The sequence below is a fragment of the Cebus imitator genome, unplaced genomic scaffold, assembly GCF_001604975.1.
Source record: "Cebus imitator isolate Cc_AM_T3 unplaced genomic scaffold, Cebus_imitator-1.0 Scaffold147, whole genome shotgun sequence".
Lineage (NCBI taxonomy): Eukaryota > Metazoa > Chordata > Mammalia > Primates > Cebidae > Cebus > Cebus imitator.
Window position 1 is genome coordinate 4414573 of NW_016107462.1, and position 8204 is coordinate 4422776.

At 35.8% G+C, this 8204-nt stretch overlaps 1 non-coding gene across 1 annotated transcript; it reads left to right on the forward strand.

The window, feature by feature from the left end:
* The first annotated feature begins 359 nt into the window (after positions 1-359).
* Positions 360-462, forward strand: LOC119473307. The gene has a single exon (XR_005202509.1). It is a non-coding gene; the product is annotated as a U6 spliceosomal RNA (small nuclear RNA).
* Positions 463-8204: the final 7742 nt, after the last annotated feature.

Genomic DNA, 8204 nt, shown 5'->3' on the forward strand with positions numbered 1-8204 from the left:
ACCCCATTTCCCTTCACTCTTGCTGCTTCATCCCCTCTAACCATCTTTCATTTTGTCTCCTGCCATCTGACTTTCATATGGTAACCACACATCTGCCCCTCTCAGCATGGAATCCTTCTGCATGGAAGCCTCCCTAATGAAGTCAAATACTTCTATTTTTATGTCTGATAGGATCATGATCCTTTATGTCCTAGAAAGGAGCATGGTTATAATTTTACATTTATATGTGTATCTGTTGGTCAGCATCTACTTCCTGGACTATAAGCTCCATGAGAACAAGAACCATGCCTATTTGACTCCATATGGGATCCCCTGAACTTATTCAATGCTTGGAAAATAACAGTCAAATATATTTCGGAGTGCTCACTTTACAGCACATATACTAAAATGGGAACAATACAGAGATTAGCATGGCCTCTGCACAAGAATGACACCCAAATTTTTGAAACATTCTATATTTTTTCTACCACATGTTCTCACTTATATGTGGGAGCTAAAAAAAAAAATTGACCTTATGGAAATAATGAGTAAAACGATCATTACCAGAGGTTAGGGAGGGTACTAGGGAGGTGGTAGGGATAAGGAGGGGTTGGTCAATGGACCCATGCTTCAGTTAGATAGAAGGAATAATATCTAATGTTCAATAACACAATAGAGCAACTACAATTAAAAATAATTTATTGGGCCGGGCGCGGTGGCTCATAACTATGATCCCAGCACTTTGGGAGGCCAAGGCGGGTGGATCACGAGATCAAGAGATCGACACCATCCTGGTCAACATGGTGAAACCCCGTCTCTACTAAAAATACAAAAATTAGCTGGGCATGGTGGTGCATGCCTGTAGTCCCAGCTACTCAGGAGGCTGAGGCAGGAGAATTGCTTGAACCCAGGAGGCGGAGGTTGCAGTGAGCCAAGATCACGCCATTGCACTCCAGCCTGGGTAACAAGAGCAAAACTCCATCACAAAAAATAATAATAATAATAATAATAATTCATTGTATGTTTAAAAATATCTATAAAAGTGGAATTGGAATGTTCCCAACACAAACAGATAATAAATGTTTGAGGTGATGGATATCCAAATTACCCTATTTGATCATTATCCACTCTATGCTTGTATCAAAATATTGCATATACCCCATAAATATACACAACTACTATGTATCCATGAAAATTAAAATTTTAAATATTAAAATTTTAAAAATTTCTGAGATGAGGGACTAAATGTCCAGATACATTTCAATTAAGTTATCATATGTTCAAAGGCCATATTTATATAATATAATATAATATAATATATTTGTAATATATAATTTTATAATATTTTTTATTATATAATGATGTTTCACCCTTGGCACAAATTTGGGTTGAGATTGTGGGGTCACTCTGCTTCCCATAGTCATACATGGACCCAGGCTCCTTCTTTCTACTGCTCAGGCCTCCCTTAAGTCTCAGAATCCTCCCTCAATCCTTGAGATCTACCATCCAACAAGAAAAGAAAGAGAAGGATGAGGCCTGGAAGGGACTATATCACTTCTGTCCACATTCTATTCACCAAAACATCATTGTATGATCCCATCTTGTTGCAAGATAGACTGGGAAATGTGGCCTTCCTAGTGCTACCCATCATTTTGGTTTTGCTGCAATTAGGTAAGATGACTAAAATTTGCCAGCAGTTACTAGATACTCCAAAACTATATTATCAGCAAGGAAAGGAGAACAGTACTCAAAACCAAATTCTCAAGTAAGGAAAGTGCCAACATTAAATGGACTGATTTAGTGGTATTGTGTCTGTCTAGGAATGTGCTACATGGTTTGGTAAATACAGTTTTCCTACTGCAGAGAATCTCAAAACAAGTAGGATTTTAAAAATGAACTTTGAAGAATCAGCTGGAGGGTATACAGATTTTCATATTCACTTTAGGATTTTTCATTTTCATATTGTACTAGTTAATGTGCCAAAATGAAAATAGCTTTCCACAAAATGGAATTTACACTGTAAAGTTGGAATTGGTATTATCTGCTGCTGAATTGCAATGGAATCTCAAAAGGAGTGATGTAACTATGGAAGCAGGATCTTTTCCTTGAATGTTTCCCTACGATTCTGTCAAACAGATCAGGAAAATGGAATATATGCAAGATTGACTTTTCAATCAACAAGCACAAAAAGGCCCTGGTAGATAAATCAGTTGAAAGAGAACATATACAATAACTGACTGGCAGTATTGTAAAACACCATTTGAGGCTTGACATTGAAAATATTCTTGAAGAATAATTTATCTGTTAAAAGATCAACCTGCTCTATGGAACTGCCAAATTTAGTGTTATTCCACTTAATGCATCAACATTAACCTTAATATTTGGAAAAGGTTTTCTCGTTTAATTTAAGTTGTTCCTTTGCGAAAATATGTGGCATGGGCCTATTTTTGCTCTTTGATGTACAAAGCAGACATTAAATTGGATTTCAGTTTCAGTGACAGAAGAGGACTAAGATTAAACACCAAGGTCATCTATGAAATTGATTGAATCATTTGTTTAATCATGGCATACCTCGCTATAGAGGAGTGCTTACCAACTTTATGCTTTTATCTTTACTAGTCAGCAATTCATTGAATACCTTTTATTATCATTGCTTTCTTTCATTTTCAGGGGAGGAGAGGGCAGTAGTTACCATCGTTCTTGGTCACAATTTTCATCTGTCTCTCTCATTCTCTTTTTACCTCATTTCTTAGATGACAAAAGGTGACATCTCAACTAACTCCCATATTTCATTGAAACTAAGATACTGTCAATCAATAGGCACACCATTTTTTAACTTACCACTAAGAAAGAAAAACATGGCTGCTTAAACTACAACATAATGCTTTCTTATCACCTAGAATTTTTATTCTATGCTTACCAAAATAACAGTTTTAAACTTAGACACATATTTGTATCATATTTCACACTTGCGAAAACACAAAAAAATAAGTAAAATAAATTGGTTAAAATATTCCTAAAATTTCTGCCCATTTATAGTTCAACTCTTCCAAATTCATTTTTGACACAGTTGTTGATATTTGTGTTTTTCAATATAGTCTTATGTTCTGCACTATTGTGAATGGTAGCATCCTTAAAAGAATGCTTCGTTATTATCTCCAAGACCGTCTTCCAAACTGCTGACACTCACTGCTGCAGTGAGTTTTCCTGAGCAAGCACAGGTGATAACTGTCACAACCACTGCCTGGCCAGCAGCAATGTTAAGATGCTTTGAAAAAAAAAAATACATCAAGAATTTGTTAAATACAATCTATGGTTTAAGATGTATCTGAATATATGACTCAACAGCTTATCTCAGTTCCCTATTTGGTCTGGTATTTTCAGAATATAAAAGATAACTACCATTACATGTCTTTATTTATTTAGCCTTTTATATTAATATAGATGTTTACTTGTAAAGGACACTCCTGCCTTCTTAGTATAAACTTTTTGAATTGTGATTTCAACAACGTTTTATTCACCATCTTAATTGTAATTCACAAATTATTTTTGTGGAAACAACAAACTTCCCATGAAATTCATGTAGGCAATATATATTAAAATCTTACGTTTCTATTTTTACTCAAACTTTGTAAGTTCAAATTTTAACTTCATCTAGCCACTCAAAGACAGTGGCAGTTCAACACAGGCATTCCTCAGGTAATGCTTTACTGCATTCCAGAAGAACTGTGATTAAATCAAACATTCATAAATAGAATCATGTTTCCCTACCATCTTAGATTTTTATTTCAGAGCTGGCTTTTCTCAGCTTCTGCTAGATCTTAAACATTCTATCCTTTCTCAAAACTGGACTTCACCTTGATCTCCTTTACTCCTGCCCACATCTCTCTTTAAGATAAAGTGATGCAAACTTTAGCTTAATTTACTTGGGAGTGCTCAATGTTTGAAATAAGCTCCTCACAAATACTTTTGTGGTGTCTTAAAATTCATGTGTCTTGTGATTAATAAACCCAATGATTTAGATTTGTTTTATTTTATGGGCTGGCTTAAACTGGGGACATTTTGGTTTCCATTTATGAGGTAACACACCTAACCATGTTCTGCTGAATATCGTAACCCATCATAACAACTTTGCCATAAAAGCAAAGAATTTTTTTATCAACTCCATTATTTTTTATTTGTGTTTTAATTGTTTTTTCCTATGTGTTTGTTTTAAAATACATTTTCCATGGTAGTAACTATGCAAGCCTTAGAAATGCAACTAGACAGATGTACTGACCACGGTTACCAAGGGAGCAGTTTCCTTGGCAATGGCCAACAGTCATCAAAGCAGTTCACGTTCTCCTTCCTTCCCTTGTGACTTGCTCTCACATGTTGCAAAACTTAGGAAGTGGAAACGGCTCTTTGTAAATCATGAGCCTCTATCCACTCAAAACACCACCAATTTTCATGAAGCCAGCAATTGAGAGAGTGTGGTAAATTGTTTGTGATGTTCTTTGAGAAGTTTTAAAAGGGCCCCAAGCCACAATTCACCATGAAGGATTTCTGGTCTCTCTTTCAATTTCAAGCCAGAATTTATCCCAGTCATTTGAAGAAGATCCAAAAATGTACCAGCCAATGCCCAAAGGTCAAAGCTGCAAGAGATCCAATAACAAGGGAGAGCTCTTTTATAGAGTAAATATTTTCTAGTGGTTCAAAAGAGAAGTATAAAGAATCAGGTATTTTCTTAACCGTGACTTGCAGTCAAACTACTGTCTGTATTTTTACAAGTCATGAATGAGAATATTAATACTTACTTGTAGAGTACCTTTTGATCCTCTTAGTAAAGTCTGTGATTAAGATTAATTTTTTTCATCTTAAGAAAGGTTAGAAAAAAATACTTCGTTATATTTCTGAATCATGAAAAATCTAAAGTGACATGCAAAAACTACAATGAACCATTCTTTTCCCAAATAGGGTATACAATATAGTTGGCATGTGAGGATTTGCTGAAAGTGAGGCCTCTGTGTTAAATGTCTTATGTGGCCAGGCAAGGTGGCTCACACCTGTAATCCCAAGACTTTGGAGATTGAGACGGGCAGACCACCTGAAGTCATGAGTTTGAGATCAGCCAGGCCAACATGGTGAAACCCCATCTCTACTAAAAATACAAAAATTAGCCAGGCATGGTGTCAGGTGCCTGTAATCCCAGTTACTCAGGAGGCTGAGGCAGGAGAATTGCTGGAACCTGGGAGACAGAGGTTGCAGTGAGCCAAGATTGCACCACTGCACTCCATCCTGGGTAGCAGAGAGAGACTCTGTCTCTAAATAAATAAAAAAATGAATGAATGAATGAATGAATGAATATCTTATGTGTACTATGTCATTTTTTCTTCACAATAAATCTGGCTGTCAGGTACTACTACTCTTTCCATTTCACACATAAAAAACTGAGACTTTGGGAAAGATAATTGTCAAATTTCTACAACTAGTAATCAGTGTAAGGATTTGAACTCCAGACTAACTGACTACAAATTTCATATCCAACCCCACTACTCTAGAGTTCTCACTCTTCATGTGTGCAAACTTCCTTATGTGTCAAATTAACACACATTGATCACTTTCCTTTTTTTCCTGTTCTCCCTCCTGCATATATTAGGATGACTGCACCATGTATAAAATCCAAGAATTCGATGTGTCAGTTTAGAGTTTTAAAAACATAGAAAAATAATTTGGAATAAATTTGCAAAAGTTCTCATCTAACCACCAATTTGGAAACCAGAAAATACCAATGGAGATATTCATGTCCCTGACGGTATTAAGAAATATTTTTGCAATATAAAAAGTTGACCAGTCATGGTAAACTTAATCAATTGTTCATCTGTAGGATTCATTTTCTTGCAGCAGAATTTCAGCATAATTTTTGGAAAGACTTTCAGGTTGAGGCTCCACGTATTAAAACATGGGAGGGGAACAGAAAAGAGTAACAAAAATTACTAATATTAGGAATTGAATCTGAATATACAAAGGCAGATAAAGCAATATGTGTCATACTACACTTTAGGTAAACTGGGTCAATAACATATTCCCTCCAACAAGGAACTGAGTAGTTTTTATCTGTTTTATGTATTAAAATTGCAATTGAAGAGAGAGTTCTTGGGTTAAAACAGTTTGAGAATAACGGTTTTAGTTATTCTCAAACTGTTTTAGAGAAGCAAAAACCAAGAAACAATTTTGGTTTTGTTTTTTGTTTTTGAGACAGAGTCTCACTCTGTCTCCCAGACTGGAGTGCAGTGGTGCTAACTTGACTCACTGCAACCTCTGCCTCCCAGGTTTAAGCAATTCTCCTGCCTCAGCCTCCCAAGTAACTGGGACTACAGGTTTATACCACCACATCTGGCTAATTTTTGTATTTTTAGTAGAGACTGGGTTTTACTGTGTTGGCCAGGCTGGTCTCAAACTTCTGACCTCAGGTGATCTACCCACCTCAGCCTCCCAAAGTGTTGGGATTATAGGCGTGAGCTACCATGCCCAGCCAGTAGCAAATTTTTATATCTCAAAAAATGTATAATGTGGTAGATGCTATTCTGTTTCTACTAGGAACAAGAAAAGTGTGATAAATATCAATGGAAGGAAAGACAGAAGGAAATGCCCCTTGTATCTGAGAGCATTGACATCTTATAGAAATTTACTTAAGTGGGTGAAAGTAACAGGTCTTCCTTAGAAACATTATGAGTGGTATCAAAACCTTCAGGATAATTTTGTATTCCCATTTTTTAATTTATGTCTTACTTTAACAGACTACTCTTTAATACATCCTAGTTTCTACATGGGAATGTTTGTAATTGCCCCATCTGGTTGATAAACTAAGAACTGTGTTCAAGTTAGAAAGAATTGAATCATGTTTTCAAAAAGGCTCCAATCAATTAGAGTTTGTAAATTTGTCATATATGTGGTTTAAAATATTTGTAGGTGGAAAAAATGTATCACATGTTAAAAGAAATTAAATATGAAACTGTTCCCTAATACCTGCCTTTTAGAGAAAGTTTAAAAGCCTTTCTTAATTTGGCAATTGGGCACACAGTATTAAGTATTTGCAGTATTTTTTTTTTCTTTTTAAAAATAGATACCTCCTAACTATGGCCCATTACAACTCCATCTTTAATGGCCAAATTGTGGTTTGGAGGTTGTTTTTTTTTAAGCGACACAACATGATTGATGTAATCTGGCATGATTCATTACGATGTCAAGCATCAGCAGAACATTTTGGAAAATAATATTCATCAAAATCTATTACTGTAGAAATTGCCACTTGCAGATTCTTTTTCTGGTTAATTTCCTGCGTGGTGAAACAACACTTTGTTGACGTCACAGGGCATGTTTTTAGGAAGCATGGTTATTAAAATAGGTGTTCCTCAAGTACCAGCATTACCTTCAGGTTTATCATTAAGCATCCAAGGAATATCAAGCAAAATCTCAAAGAAGTTTCTTCCACTATCCACTATCCTTGACTAAAAGAAATACAGCGTTGTGACTCGTGCTCCTGCCTGATCCTGCTTTTTGTCTAGCAGGGTTGAGGGTTGATATGTTCAGGTTGGCTGCAGCTTAATTAGACAATGAATGACAAAGGGAAGCAGAGCTAGATTCCCAACTGTCACACCGCCTGTTGCTTGCATGACTGTAGAAATACTTGCTACATAAAGCTCAGGGTCATTTTTTATTATTAGTATTTTCTCTCCATCAGACAGACATTCACAGATAGTCTTCATTGTCCATGTTGCAACTGACAGTGACCCTGATAGGGGCCAGCCACAGCCCTGTTTACAAACACTCTAAAGCCAGATCAGTCTGACAGGCATGAGATACAGAAGACACTATTCCTTACATGGCTTGTGTCTCAGTGTCCACAGGAATAAGATGGAAGAAGGACTGTAAGTCAAGAAATTTTCTGAGCAAATATATATCACAACCATATTATTAGATTAAACAATTCTCTAGTTTCAATATAATGTTTCTTTGCATATTAAACCTTTTCTAAAAAAAAAAAAAACAAAAAAGAAATCCATCTCTCCAAAGCTAATAGTCACTGTATCTGTTTCAGCAGACCCAGTAATTACTATATGAAGCCTCATTGTAGCCTGTACTCAAATGTCTTTTCAACTGGTTTTTTAAATATTTGGTGTTCAGCTAACTCCTTAGATTGTAATCCTTTCAATCAGGAATTGTTTCTTCCTTATACTTAGCAT